The sequence below is a fragment of the Lygodium microphyllum genome, chromosome 3, assembly GCF_053477565.2.
Source record: "Lygodium microphyllum isolate KBCC chromosome 3, Lygodium_microphyllum_v1.1.10, whole genome shotgun sequence".
In the NCBI taxonomy this organism is placed as follows: Eukaryota; Viridiplantae; Streptophyta; class Polypodiopsida; order Schizaeales; family Lygodiaceae; genus Lygodium; species Lygodium microphyllum.
Genome location: NC_141137.1, coordinates 170,588,554 through 170,604,756, shown reverse-complemented (window position 1 = coordinate 170,604,756; position 16,203 = coordinate 170,588,554).

Here is a 16,203-nt window from a genome sequence, read left to right as displayed (position 1 = left end):
TTAATAGCTCATTGTTACTCAACGTTTGTTGTGATTTGGCAACCCAATCCTTTCCCATTTTTCTTTAGTGAGAAAATTAATTTTGCAAAAGAAAGATTACGGTTTTGATAGCCAATCCAAATCATGTAGGACTTCCTATGTGTGGTGTCTAGATAGCTAGGCCTACAGAAAGTGATCAAGTGACCATGCAACACTTTGTCTCTTGATAGTTGCATTGCTACTAGTTCTTCTACTATGGTGGTGCACTTCTTGAATATAAATTCATACTCCTCCTAAGAACATGGAAGAGCTTTAACCACTTTAGGTATCTTACTATCTATAAGGCCTAAGTCCATCCAACTATAACTATGAGTAAACAATGTGAAAGTATTATCTAGCCATTTGATGCACATGATGGTAGTTTCACCTATACCCTATAGCCACATCGACAACTAGTTCTAAGATTGATGATATATTAGATGATGGGTATAGACCTAGAGGTACAAAGATGATTATAGTTACATGACATCTTTGTAGATGTTGATTGTGGATTGTGGATTGACTATTTTCCTTTTGTTGGTGTTTGTGGTCTTCTTCAATTTTGGTTATGGATTGTTGTCAACACAACTATTGATGATGGGATACCTAGTGGCAATTGCAACTTTGTTGAATTTTGGCTCTTCAAAGGGTGTTTGTTGAATATATGGAAGAGCAATGGCAATTGGTGGTAGTTATTGGTTCTTCTTTTAGCTTTCTTTTTATTCTTGAAGTTCCCACATTATGTTGAGGTAACTGTTGGTGGCTATAGTCGTGCCTTTTTCCTACATGGTTGGGGCTCTAATAACAACTTGAGATTGTTGTTGCATCAATGTCTTTATGGGTGACACTCATGATTAGAGTTCTTTTTTTAAGGATATTAGGTAGCTATGTTAAGGTCTCTATTGTTGGTACTGCAAGTTATTCATCTTATAAACAATCATAAGTTTAGTATGTTCTTTTGTTATTGTTTAGGGGTTTTCACTTGAGATTGCATAGTTGGTTAGGGTTATTGTCGATGGCATGGAGAGGTTTGAGCCATTATAAAGGATACAACGGTGGCTCGGGGAGGAGCACATGCTCATTGCAACTTAGGTAGCTAGAGCCATCTACTTGTAGTGTAGTAACCTTGAGCATGCAATAAGGTATCAGGGATTCATTTTGTGGATTAGCACTACATCTTTGCTGGTAATAGTGTAGTAACCTTCAGCATGTAATAAGGTCTTAGGGATCCATTGTGGTTTAGCACTAATTCTTTGCTAGTAATAGTGATGCAATGGTTTGAAATTGTAAGAAATAGACCCGCTTGCTTGTTTTGCAAGAGGAGTAACTTGATTACTATTCCATTTTGCCTTAGGGATCCACTTATTTTTTAGGTCTTTAACTAAGGTACTCTACTCACATTGAATTATTGCTTATTATTTATGCTTTTAATAGGTCTTTAAGAAATGCTTTACTATAAGACCCCTAAATTTCATTTTTTGCTTGTGTTCTTTAATGGGATAGAGCAATGTTAGGCAACCATTCCCAAAGTCTCTCTATTTGATATGCTTGCCAAATCTGCCTTCATGTGAGCCATATATGAATCTTTGATAAGCATTCTAGCTCAAGGAGATGCTTCCTCTAAGTTTCCTTGCCCTTTTGATGCTTTTGGGGAAAAGAACTCAACTACTAAGACTACAATCATTCCATAAGCCTTCTAGCTCAAGGAGATGCTTCCTCTAAGTTTCCTTGCCCTCTTGATGCTTTTGGGGAAAAGAACTCAACTACTAAGACTACAATCATTCCATACGTTAGTTTGAAAGATATTTGTCTTGTTTTGATTTTTAGGTTGTGTGGTATGCCCCTAATGTAGCCATAAGTTTGTTGGCCCAATAAGGACATTGATCAAAATCTTATTCCTAGCTTCAATTGGGCAATTTTCTTTAGGGTAGTATGGAGATGCAATTGAGTGAATAACCATGAACATAGACAATGGGTGAGAAATTACATCATTGATGAAGTGAGTGCCTTGATCATTAACTATCTCAATGGGACAACCAAATCAAGAAATGCCTTGCATAAGAGCTTAGTTTTTGCCCTAGTATCATTCCTTTGAATGGCTCTCATCTTAGCTCATTTTGTCAGATAATGTATAGGAATAGTGATGTACTTTGCTTACGAGTACTGAATTGATCAACCTAATGAAGTCAATATTCCTTTTTTCAAAGGCTTGAAAGGCTATAATTAGAGTCGACTTCATTTTATCTTTTTTGATTTTGGTACTTTTGTGTACTGATGTTTATCATTGCAATGTTTCACAAAAATAGTTACATCATGGAATAGGGTTGGCTACCATAACTAAGATTGATAGACTTTTTGTATTGTGTTCTCTTTCAAAGTGTCCTCTCACAATTCCCCCATGCGCTTTAGTGAGCACATCATGCATCTCATATTCACACTTGTATCTTCTTATAAAGCTATCATAACCCAATTGTCCTTGGTAAGCTTGGCTCTTAAGGAGGAGATGTCAAAGTCTTGAAGTGAAAGGTATTGGCAAAAGGTAATGATGAAAAATTTAAATAAGAAAAACCATTATTAATCGTCCCTTTTTAGTGGTTGAGTAATTTATCTCAACATCGATGAGTTTCCTCCCTTTTAGGTGGTTGAGTAGTTTATCTCAACATCGATGAGTTGCCTACTTGTAAGACTCATTGCAAAGTCCATGCTATAATCTTTAGGTTGGCACAATACTACTCCAATGGTAAACTTAGAAGCAATAATGTGCACATGAAAAGTGATTGTCCAATTTAGGGCTCATTAGATAGGCTTAATTATGAGAGCCTTTTTAAAATTTTCATAAGCACATTGACATTTCTCATTCAAACACAATGTGTAGCTTATATAGAGGCCTAACAATCGGCACATAATTGACCATAAAATGCTTATAATATCCTGTGTGATTGAGGAAACATTGAACACCCTTGTAATTGGCCAAATGTAGAATCTCAATAATCACTTTGATCTTTGAGTAGAATACATCCATATTGAACCCAAACTGGCACTTCAAGGGGTTCAAAGAGAGGCTCTATTATCAACATCTTTCGAAGACCAGTTGGAGCTTTTAGAGGTGCTTTTTCCAAGTGGATTGAACTTCTTGATCATCACAAACACTCCAAGACACTCTCTCAGCATGCCTTTGAACATGAGCCATTGGAAAGTGATGGGGGTATTAGTCAAGCCAAAAGGCATAACTATGTATGAAAACACTCCTCGTTTATGGCTAATGTCACATTGTCCCTATTGTTCGGATGAAGCTACACTTTGTTATACCCAAAAAACCCATAAAGCAAGTTGTATGCATGCTTCCCTATTACTCTTTCTAGCATATGTTTTATGTATAATAGAGGATGTGGTCTCTTTTTGTTGTGGTTTTAATTTTTTTCATAATTGACACACACCCAAGTACTTTTGTTCTTTTTGAGAACAATGAAGATTATTGAGAACCAATATGTCTATTAAATTTTCTAAATGAGTCCAGTCCCTAGTAGTTTATTATATTGGTGTGGCATCATGGACCATTGTTATGTTATGTGTGACAATATTGGAATCAATTCCCCTTTATTCCTCCATTAAGGAGGCAAAGATATCATCCAATTGTCTTAGGAAGCCAACAAGTATTAGGTTGTTAGGAATGAATATAAGCTGAGGCTTTTACCCTTCATTGGCCAAATTGACTTTCTTGACTTTGGAAGGTCTCTCAATTAGTTCATTGGCCTAGCCTTTGCATTTCTCTAGCAATACCACAACATAATCTCCTTTTACAAACTTTGTGAATTGCTTCAAGAGATCTTTAAGTTTCTTATCTTTCTTTATTTGAATTTGTCATTTTGCCTCTCTTACATCCCTTTTTAAACTTTGTGAACTACTTTAAGAGATCTTGAGGACTCATGTCTGTCTTTATTTAAATTCGTCATTTTGCCTCTCTTATATGCTTTTAGCTTTTTGCACCTTAGGTGGATCCATAGGTCCACTTTGGTACACTAGGCTTTAGAAGATTGAGGAATCTCCAAACCACTATCAAAGACAATCTCATATTTGGAGTTTAAATCACATCCTTCTCTAGATGAGGACAATTCACTTGGAGACCATAGGTCAGATTCGATTCCAATGTCAATATAGCATTATTGGATGGACTTGGTTGAGTCCTACTTGTTCATAGTCAACTACCTTTGGGTAATCAAGCCAAGTTTGGTCACAATCTATTTCGACTACTCCTCCATCAATGAGTAGCATGCTAGGTTCCTATGGTTTGGAATTTATGATGATTTGTTCTATCAAGCGTCCATTGATATTGTAGTCTATTGTTACATGCTCTATATTTGAGGTTTCATTCTTAGATTTGTCATTGTTAAGGTCATCTTCTAATGTATCCTCTCGTATGATTCATTGTTTGGTCACTCATCATGGGCTAGAGCTTTGCCTCTGTCTAAGAAGGCATAATTGCAAATGAGGTTTAGGTCAGACATCCTTTCTCATGTCATAATTGCAAATGAGGTTTGCCTCTGTCTAGGAAGGCATAATTGCAAATGAGGTTTAGGTCAAGCATCCTTTCTCATGTCCATTTACCAGCTTCAAAAGTCCTTATAGGGGCCTTTAGTTTGGTATTGGGTTCCTCTTGGAGGCTCATTTAAGTGAATGAAGGATTGTGCTCAACTCTAGCTTATTTGTTGGTACTTGAAATTTCATGCTAGGTGCCCTTCCTTACGTAGCACTATCTATCATCATGCAAAGAGGTAATGAGGATAGGGTTTCATCTATAGTTATTGTCTTTCCATGCTTGCTAGTTTTTTCAACCACTCTCTTGTAATCATCCACATCATTTGAGAAATGTGAATCAATGGTTGCAAGGATGTGTATCCAATCATTCTTGTCATTTGGACATGGAATGCATTTGGTGTGATACTTATAGTTAAGGATGCTTCACAAGTCTCCCTTGAGCATTACTGAGATGGCTTCTAGATTGACTAGAGAGATCTTCTAGGTGTCCATCTTGATGTGGACTACTTCCATTCAAGATTATTAATCCATTACCCTAGTCCTTAATGACTTGAGAATTCCTTGTCTAGGGTCTACCTAGTAGGATGTCATAATTCACCCTCTACATGATGTTGAAGCTCATAGAGAATTGCACACCTGCAACTTTGATTGGCAATTTCTTCAAAAATCCAAAAGGTCTCACCTTTGTTTCATTGGCTAGTCTTACATTGAATGAGATGTTTCCATAGGGAGATTATATCATGCCCGCAAGACCATGTGATTGAGGGTACTCACATGAGCTCTAGTGTCAATGATCCCCCTATTGGATTGTATAGGCAAAGGCTACAATATGTGTGTTAGATGATGGGCTGGATATGTGTATTTTTGGATCAGGATCATGTATATTTCTATTGCTCATTAGCTTTGTAGGTCCATCTATCCAAGCTTTGAAAGCTTGCACATCACTGCATTTTGCTTTATTAGAGGATCAAATGAATTGAGATTTGAGTAGAGGCTAGGAAACTACCCCCTAGTGGCATGACTTAGTCCATCGAGAGACTTTTCCTAAGCGATGCTACTAGGGAGGCTCCTAAGTTAGGCATGTTACACAAGGTATATCAAAGAAAAAATGAATAAAGTTAGCAATAAGCTATGCATATGTTACCTTAATATTTTGACTTATAAGTTAAGAGTAAAAGAATTGGACTATCCTAAGAGCAATAGCCTCAATGATGTGGTTTGAATTGCTAGGCACCTTATGCTAACATGGATGTTAAGCTTCATGAGAAGAAATTCCTCTTGAAGCAAATCAAACTATTTGAATTCATGTGAAAAGGATCCAATGTTGAGACTAATTCTGAAGTTTGGATCAAAACCCTTGAGGACTATTTTGATGTGCTAGGAATAAGCATAACTAACAAGGTGTGGGAGCTTCTTGCTCGACCACCAAGATCCATGGATCGCTTATCACTTTAAGCATTTTAAGCCAAGTGCAATGGCTACCTCTCACATAGCCGTACACGCTCTCACATCTACAAGTGTAGTGAGCTTACCTTCATGCCCAACCGAGTTGCCTCCTCCCTCAAGATCTCCGATAACTCCATGATCCAAGATGCAAGCTTGATCCTCAAGCTCTAAGCTCCAAGCTCCATTGCCACGTGTGAGACAAGAGAAGAGAAGAAGAGGAGAGGACAAGATTGAGAGCTTCTCTACCACGGTCCCTCACACACACACACACACACACACACACACACACACTCTCTCTCTCTCTCTCTCTCTCTCTCTCTCTCTCTCTCTCTCTCTCTCTCTCTTGAGCACAAGCAAGAGCAAGAATAAGAATAAGAACCAGAAGAGAGATAGTTTTGGCCACACACAAGAATGATCTTCTCCATTCACTTTTTGCATTTTTATACATGCCCTACTCCTCTTGGGCACCCATCCATTATTTACATGACCGGCCATTTTAGCCTAGGTCTTCTTTCCCTACTCCCTTTCTATTTAGATTGTTCATTCACCTATGTCCACCTACATTTACAAATTGCATAGAAGGGAGCTTGGTGCTCTTTTACAAGGATTTAGGGTGCACTCTTATATTTAAAGTGCACCTTTATCCTTTTGCACTTGCCTTGGACATTTGAATTTTCTTATTGCGCTTTTGGATCTTTTCCTCCTACTTTTCTGTTGGGCCACCTTTTTCTGCTTTGTTCTGCATCTTTTAAGTTTTCTTTGCTTTCTTTGCATTGGGATTAATATTACCCCCCTCCTAGCCAAGTGCTAGTCCCATGGCACTTATTGGTGAGGGCTAGGGTGGTTGAAGGTTTGCCATGTGGGTCGATGATGGGGCTTTGGAGACATTGATTGTGGAGAAGAAGCATAACAAAATGGATGAGAGGTTGTAGGGGCCAAGGATAGATTGTGTGCATGATGGGGGTCTCCAATGTGGGTGGTTGATCATGAGTTGCTGGATGTACCTGAAAAAGAAAAGGGAAGTGCACTACCTAGGGGCGTGCCTACATCACGATGCAATGCATTGCTCCGTGTGCCTATGTCACGGTGCAATGCATGGTGTTCGTGCTAGTGGAACTAGGAGTTGGGTTGAGCAAATCCATGGTGTTGTCCCACACTTGAGGACCCAGTTCGTGTACAAAGGGAGGTGCTATGGATGTGACTTAGGGAGATAGGTCTGGAGTGGGAGCTCCCTAGATGCGTCATGACTTTGATGTACCCTAAGTTTGTGAAGTGGGGAAGGGGCTAGGGTGGTCCCTAGCTGCAATATCTTTGGCACTCTGATTGGTACATGAGAATCCCATTTTGTCATTTTTTAATGCTTTTTCCCTCTCTTTTCTCTTACTTTTTTTTTCTTTTTACTTTTTTGGCATTTAATACATGGGGAAGGAACATGCTAGACGTCATCCCTATGCTCTTTAGGAGATACGCTATGAGGGGGCCTAAGGAACTTGGTAAGGAAGGGTCCACTCTACAAGTAGCCCTTTATGGTAACACATACATTTAGAGGTGTCATTGATAAGAAGGGATGGTTGGATGTGGTGAAGCAACTATCATTTATATATTCTAGGATGGCCATGAAAAAAGAAGGCAGGAGTGTGGCTCTCATCATTAGACAGGTCATTTCGCAACTATCATGTTTAAATAAAAAAAGAGTGGTGAGAGGGCCTCTTCTGCCATGGGATTTTGTTTGAGCAAAATCGTAAGTCTCCTAAGATAATTACATTTGGTAATAAAGGTGGGGTAAGGGCATGATGAGAACTCATTGAGGAAGTGCGTGATGGATGGGCCGATGTCCCATTCAGCGGAGATTAGGCACTCCTTTGGACTTCTTGCATTTACATTATAGATCCTTGGAAAGTTGTACCTGCCATGCATATTCGGGTTGTAGTCTACCCCCATTCTCTACGGATATGGCATGTAGGTAGGGTCATTGTGCTCGTCTAGTATGGTATCACAAAAGGCTATCCAAGCATCAAGGTTGGTGTCCTAGATGCATTAGCGCCATTGTGGTTCACCTTCATATTCGGTGGAATCTCCCAAACCTTATCTTGCCAATAATCTGCTAGCTCTCTCTGCCACCTTGTTGGGTGTCTTCTTCTTTCTTTTGTCCACCATATGTTTCCCAGCCTTTGTGTGAGCCTAATCACTTACCCCACCACCCTTAAAGATAGAACTTTGTCTAAGGAATGAGGGTGGTAGAAGGATAACTCAAAGGGTCTTTGGTTTTCCCATTGCTTCTAAACATCTAGATCTTGGGTCCAATTTATAGGATAGCATTCCTCTCATTGTGGAATCTGAACCTTAGGAACTTGTTGTGGCCTAGCTTGGAGTCTCTTTTGTGCTAGCTCCACTTTCTCTCTTAGCTTACGCTTTTTTTTTCACAATCCTCTCAGAGGCGCCTTCCTCACCTTGCTCTTCCATTGGTGCTGGCACTTGCTATGTTGGGCTCAGCTCTTGTGGCTACTCTTCTTCGTCTTGGCCTTGTTTGAAGTCTGGCCCTTCTTCTCTTGGTGGTTTTGTTGGAGCCACAATGGATGGTTGAGCTTGTTGTTCTAGTTCTCCAAACCCTAATTCTTCCAACTCCTTGGCGGTCGAGAGTCCAGCTTGCCTCAAGTATTGTCATTATTGCTCCATGCTTAGACTAGTGCTCTCTTTACATATTCTTTCATGGAGGCAATATTTCAGCACTCATCTTGTAAGTTCTAGCTTTCTCCATGGCTCTTCCATGGTATCTTCATCCTTGGCTTGGGTCACATGCAAGACTGTTTAGAAGGGCCTGTTGTTGGACCTCAAGTTATGCCTCCACTGCTTCCGCCCTTGTCAGTGCCATGATTTGTTTGCTTTTTGCCAAGGCAAGGCATTTAGCGAGGTCTTTTAGTCTTCTAGCAGTTGTTTCTCCCATGCCCTAGCCTTTTCACTCATCCTCTCTATGACTTGATTCTAGCACTCAGACAACATCATGACCATCTGTTCTTGCTCTTTCTAGATTTTGAGCATTTCCTCTTTCTACTACTTGAGATAGTTTAACTACTCTACCGGTTGTTCTTGCTCTAAAGGGGCCACCTGAAGTTGGTTTTCCACCTCTGTTAGCTTTTTGGTTGACACTTCATCTCTTTGTGCCTTAGCCTCACACAGTTCCTTGAGTTATCCTTTTCTGTACTCTGCATAGGCTTGGATCTTGACCCTTTCTAGCTCCTTGTTTGGAAACATAAGAAGTGCAAAAAAGTCCTAAATCAAGGAGAAAGGTGCACGAGAAAAAGCACAAGTCAATACTTTTGTAAAAAAGGTGTAGGGCGCACCATGATTTATTTTAAGAGTGCCGGGCTCTCACTCGTGCAATTTGTAAAGGTAGATGGGCGGTAGGAAGGAAGCTAGGAAGATAGGATGACAATGGGAAAAAGGGCCTAGGCCATGGCCGGCCATGTAAAAAAGGGGATAAGGGGATGACCGCCCAAAAGGGATTTAGGGTTTTGTATATAAAGTTGAAAAGTGAATGAGAAGCTTATTCTTGTGTGTGGCCAAAAGTAGCTCTCCTCTTCTTCTTCTTCTTCTTGTTCTTGCTTTCTTGAGCTTATGCTTGAGAGAGGGAGTGTGAGAGTGTGAGGGAGTGAGTGTGTGAGGGTGAGGGACCGGGGAGGAGAAGTTCTCCATATTCTCCTCTCTTCTTCTCTTCTCTTCTCTTCTCTTATCTTACTCATGGCAATGGAGCTCGGAGAGCGGAACTTGAGGATGGAGCTTGCTTGAAGCTTGCACTTGGATCGTGGAGCTATCGGAGTGCTCGGGAGAGGAGGTAACTCGATCAGGCATGGAGGTAAGCTCACTACACCCGTAGAGATGGATGGCGCGTCGGCTATGTGAGAGGTAGCCATTAGTGCTCGGCTTGAAACGCTTGAAGCAATAAGCGGTTCTTGGGTCTTGGTGGTTGATCACCTCCACATTTTGGTTCTATTTGCTGGGTCCAATGGATTCAAGCCTCGAGCACTTGCGCGCTTCGAATCGAGCATTGAAGTAGGGTTTTCCCCAAACCGGTGCTTGAAGTAGATAGGTAGGAAGCGAGGGAGTTTGAAGAGGTATTCGATATCCTTAGCAAGTAGGTTTTTGGTTTTTTGGATTTGAAAAAGCATGTTGGAGTAGTGTAGGTATTTGCTTTGTGATTTGGATGCATTAGGTTAGGAAAAAACAAAGAAAAAGAAGAAAAACAAGCATCAGGGTTTCTACTGTCATAACACGGCATGAGGGTTTGAATTGTTTTTGCTGATTTGCATTTTGGAGTTTATTGGCTATCCCACGTATATAAAACTCTTCCCCTCCATCCATAGCTTTGATTTGGAGGTGTGTGCGATAGGCCGTGACCTAAATCGTGTGATTCGAGCGATTTATCATTGCATAGGCCAAAATTGCTTCGTGTTCGGCCCTTCCAAGTGATGGTGATTCTGGGCCGAGTCCCAGAATCGGCCCTCAGCCCACCACCTGACTCAGACCACTTAACTTGAATACTCATCACTCGGCCAGTCCGAGTCAACCATTTGGACCACAGCCCTTGGCCCACTTGACTCGACCCACCCGACTCAGCCATCTACCCTCGGACACCCACCACTCGGACCCATCCCGAATCAACCACTGGGATGAACTTAATATTCGACCCAACTTTGCACTCGGCCCTCGGACCAGTCAAATTCACCCTTTGGACCACTTGCATTTGGCCCACCTAACTTGGCCCTCGGTCCTGGGATGGGCCGAATCAGGCATTCGACCCTTGCAATTCGGACCTACCGGCCGAATTTGGATTTGGTTAAATTTTTAACTTGTAGACCTTGAAACCGACCTAGAGACCACATAAAGCCGAAAGCACATCATAGATCTATCACTGGGCTGAAATCTAGAGCAAGTAGTTCAAAATTTGGCTACGAATGGTCTTCAAATCGCATATGGTATTTAGCATAGCGCCCCCCTCCACATCTCCCCCAAGTAGGTTGGAGAGAAAATGCGCATTGTGACAAGTCTTCCAAATTAGATCCTAGTGTAGTAATGGCTCTACACAAGCATGGATTCTCACTTGCAAAAGAGCAACCAAAAGCCCATACTCGAACAAAGACAAATAGAGACCCTAGAACCTCAATGGGCCAATCTAGCCAACAAGGGCAAAAATACCACACCGCAAAAACATATATGTGTTGCATTCGAGCTGCATCTAGTCAAAGCAGAAAGCAACAACTACAAGGATGACTAGATATGAGAGTCTTGACGATAGATGCACCTTAAATAGCATTGCACTGACGATCCAAGACATTAGTGGAGAATCCACATCTGGTCATGTAGCTGGGGACTCAAGGTCATTTGTTAGAAGGCTCAAATTTATAAGCCAAGACCTAGAAGATGAAGACATAGTACCACCTACTTATCTTAGGGTCAAACTCACCGCAAAAAGGGAGCACTGTGTCAATGCTCTCATCGATGAAGGAGCTAATTTTAATATCTTGACCTATGAAGCATGGACCCTACTAGGCCACACCGACTAATGCAACTTTTAGTCCTTACGAGGGACACTCCCAAGCACTTATAGGGAAGTGCAAGATCCTTGTAACCATTAAAACGGAAAGCTTGCCTGTCCTATTCCATGTTCCTCCCAATAGTGCTAATTGGGAAAAGGAAACCATCCTAGGAAGGCCCTTCAAAAGGGTGATGAAGTGTGAGGCCGACTATGCAGCGCAGAGGATACACTTGACACTATTGGGTGTGAGGATAATCACAACCTTTAGTAAGGGTGACCTCATCAAACCTTGAGGGAAAGGCAAGGAACATTCTGACATACTAGGCAAGCCTAGTAATGAGAAAAAGGACTTGTTGAAAGAGTTGGTACAAGCGCATGTTGAACAGAGAGAACCAATAGGCCATGCTTGAAACTAGAAGGTCAGGAGATAAGGCCAAGGACATGCTTTGGACTTACAAATATTGTAGAAGACCACAAAAGAAGCCCAAGCCTTATAGACGAAGATATCAATGGAGAGCCAGCACAAGGCCGCAATGGATATCCAAAGCGTTGCTACATGCTCAAGGGTACTACGTTGGTAACCGATGGATTTGGGTGCCAAAAACCCCGACTAAACCACCTCTATCAATTGAAGGCTAGATCGTATCAAGAGCGAAGAAGCGCAGGAGGAAATCTAAACGAAAATCCCAATCTTCACTCAACAAGGTTGGAATGATTGAGCCCCTCACGATTGAAATCAAGAAACCAAATAGGACTATTCGAAAGATAGATCCTCATCCTAGCGTGCTTAGCAAGCAGATATCATATGTACCTGTCAAGTGTATACAAAAGCCAATAGTGCCCAAGGAGCCTTTGATTTCCCAAGAGGGTAATGAGCATCTTAGGCATAACATTGCCCATGGCAAGGTTGATTGCTCAACAAAGAAAATGGCACAATCGTCTAATAGCCACATGAGCAAATATTTCAGCTAGTGCCAACTCCACCTAAGAGTCCCAGATCTCCTATACCCTCTTTTCATAAATGGACACAGAAAGCACAATGGTAGTCGTTAATTGTAGCTACTCAATCCCAATCTCTACCTCTATCTGAGCTTCCAAATGTCCAAGAGGTGGAACATGACACCACTCGTAGCTCTTGACCCAAGGATATGCCAGTGCAATTCACCATGGCGAGCTCAATTGATGCTTGATCTACACAAGTCAATGCTCAAGGGCAACAAAAGACATGATCACTTTCGATCGGCCTAAGGACTTGACATTGCAATCCACTAATAGTAGCCAGTCCACTGAACTAGCTGCTGCTACTTCCAATTAGGGATCACAACTATCACAGCCCTTGGCTGTGACAATGCCCCTTGCGGAATGTGTCCTTAACAGTTCACCTGTGGAGGAGGTGCCGCAACCAGCATCCTTGACAACTCCAACACCTCCAAAGTACCTAAAGCCTAGGATTGAGCTAAACAGAAGGGAATCAGCTAAAGAGCTAGACTCTCCAAAAAGAGAGGTAGTTGTACCCTCATAACCTAGCAAGGCTATTCAGCAAGCTGTAGCCATGTTCCATAAGGACACACGAGAGAGCTAAGGCCCAACCAAGCACATCAACAATTGACCTAGTTCAGGATCTTGAGTCTTTAAGGGATACACCTTCATTAACCAAGAAAAAGAGGGAAACACAATGAAAAAAATGGTAGTTACAAGCGGTTGGGGACACCAAAAAGACGGAGACCAAGTGCATGGAAGGGCTTGGGAATAAAGCATCGAGTCCACTCACTAAGGAACCCATCTCGATCTCTCCTAGCAATGGTGAAACCTCGAACATATCCGTGTGTTTTGAGAAGTCAAAGCAACCATTATCATCAACGGTTTCTTGCAACACTCAATCCACAGAAAATAGAACTTGCATTGACCAATCAAGAGTGGACACAACAGTGTCACAACAGGGTGACAAGACTATACCTGTCACATCCAAGGAGAACCATGACACAATAGGAGCAAGGCCTCATGAGAAACATGGAAACCCTGAGGACATAAGCAATCCTAGTGTTGACAAATCTTGCTCATCTAGGCATGAGCCCCTAGCTATGCTAAAGCCTAGGGAAACTCCTAGAACCTTGCATGAGATGGCAACCGAGCAAGCCCTCATTAAACATAGAACTGTCGCAGAATGCTTAACTAAGTTGGATGCTAAACTCAAAGTATTCACACATGTCTATGTCCTTGCAGACATGGGTGCATTCCCTAAGGAGCAGCTTGAGGGATACTTGCCATTTCCTCTATCCTAGGAAGAGCAAGAATATCTTGACGAGTAGTATGACAAGCTCCTACATGAATGCATGTGACTCATCTCTGACGAGGAAGTTGACGACTTATGCTTAACTATGATATTCAACAATGTGCTGTGCCAACCAAATCTCTTAGAGATAGAGCAACTAAAGTGACAATCAGAGGGTCGAAGTCAATTTGAAAAACATTGGTTTGAAAACTGTGTTACAATGGACAAAACTGGGAGCCCAGATTATGATGGTCTCAGAGGAGCGATTGGCCAAATGGCGGTCTCAAAGAGACCCAACCTACGTGGCACTGACTTCCTTTTGAGTACTGGATGCCATTTGGGATATGGACTTAGCTGGAACTAGCCAAGAGAACTCTCTGGTTGATAAGGTTCTCACTGAGGAGGAGCTACATGTTGCAAGTAGACTCGGACAAGGTACCATGCTACTCGATGTTGCAAAATATCTATTGTTGTTGAGTAAGCTGCCACGAGTACTGGATGCATGTGCCACACCCTAGTACAATCTTGAGTTTTACAATTGGTTTTTATCCTCACAAAGTGACATGGGTCTATAAACGTGTATATAAATAGACAACCAATTTTGTGATTGTGTATAGATAATTAAAAAAAAAAACAAAGCCAGCACACACACAAGCAATGATAATCAAGTGTAAGTGATATGCATCAAAGTCAACACCATGGGATTTAAGTAAGTGATGTCTCTTTGAGCTGCACATGTTCATTATGGTTGAAGCATATGACTTGCATGTAGGATTACACAGGTCTCTGTATGAAAGTGTTCAATGTCCAAGTCACCACAAGACCACCAAGCCATTACGGAGAAAGCAATAGAAATACCAAGAACAAAGAGCTAGGATGGAAGCCCTGCTTGCTGGAAGAGAAAATCACCCCTACAGAAAGCACACATTGCATTTGAGCATGGCTCAATGCATGGTCATTGGCTACTCTCTCTTTCTTGGCCAAAGTCTACATCCGACTCATTGCAGGTGCTACCTCAATTGTACCAATGTTCCACATGTTACAAAGAGGTTTGCAAAATCTCAAGTGTATCTCTCCATCTCAACAATTGTTCCTCTAGCATCGAGGCTAGTAACACAATCATCTTTGTAATATTCATTTTTCATAGCCTTTGGATCTCCACATTTCTCAATCCAAATGAAAGGCTGATAGCCTCAACGTATTGCAATGGTTGCATTCATTTTATCCGCACAAAAAAAAAACAAAAAAAGAGAAAAAAGAAGAACAAGAAAAAAGAAGAAGAAGAAGCACCCACGATCTCAACACAGCACCTAGGGGTCCTCAAATTAGGTACGTCTAGTGACCTTGGTCGGCCGGCTTCATCCCTAGTCCCCTAGCCCTTTACACATCACCCACAATTTTTTAGGGCACATCAAGGGGCAGGGAATACCTAGGGGAGCTCGTCTCGTTAGACCTCTCACCCTGAACCATTTGTACAATTCTTTTTTGCACTCCATCTTAGTGCCATTGTAATCAATAGGGGTAAGCAAGGCATGGAAGACTATGGAAAGTACACTGTACTCTTCAACCGCTACACGTAGCCACCACCAACTACAAAAATCTAAGGTGTCAATGAGTTCAATTATGCTACATCGTGTTTTCAAAATCACAAATGATGTCTCAACAAGCCTTCAAGTGTACTTCTCCTCAACATTGACAAATTTTCCCACCCCGTGGAACCCTTGCTTCATACATACACTGCTACGAGGAACCTAACCAATAGTCTTCTAACTACCTACTATCTACGTATGCACGTGCAATCACATAATATTTGCACCACAATATATACACAGTTTGGGTCCTCAAGTGCAGGACAATGCTCTTAGCTTGCTTAGAGTTCATCGACTTGTCTCCCAAACTAATTAAACTATGTCTTGTGCACAATAAGAAGACTAGAAATACCCCCAGGGAGAGACCACATATGAGAGATTTTTCAATTTCAAGTATTGAAAACTACAACGAAAGTATCGTCAGCTCTTCATCCACACTATACACCGAATTCTTATCCTTTATCATCTTGCAAGCCCACCAAAGAATTTTCGCCCACAGAATCCCCAAACACCAACACCTATGCTAGCCAATAGTGGAATTCCCAACAAAGAACAATCCTATCACCAACTCTGACAACCCTACCACTAGCCAACCAGGCCAACAACGTCTCCCCAACAACCTTCATTTGCCCCACTACCAAAACTCCTCCATGGTAAACCACAACTGTCCATTCCACCCATGTCTTCGGTGCATCCCAAAGCCTGCTACCTACAACAATGAGTGCCATGGGGCTGGCACTCATCTAGGAGGGGGTAATGTTAACCCTCAAATGAACAAGGTGGAAAAGCTGAAAAATCTAAAGCAAAAG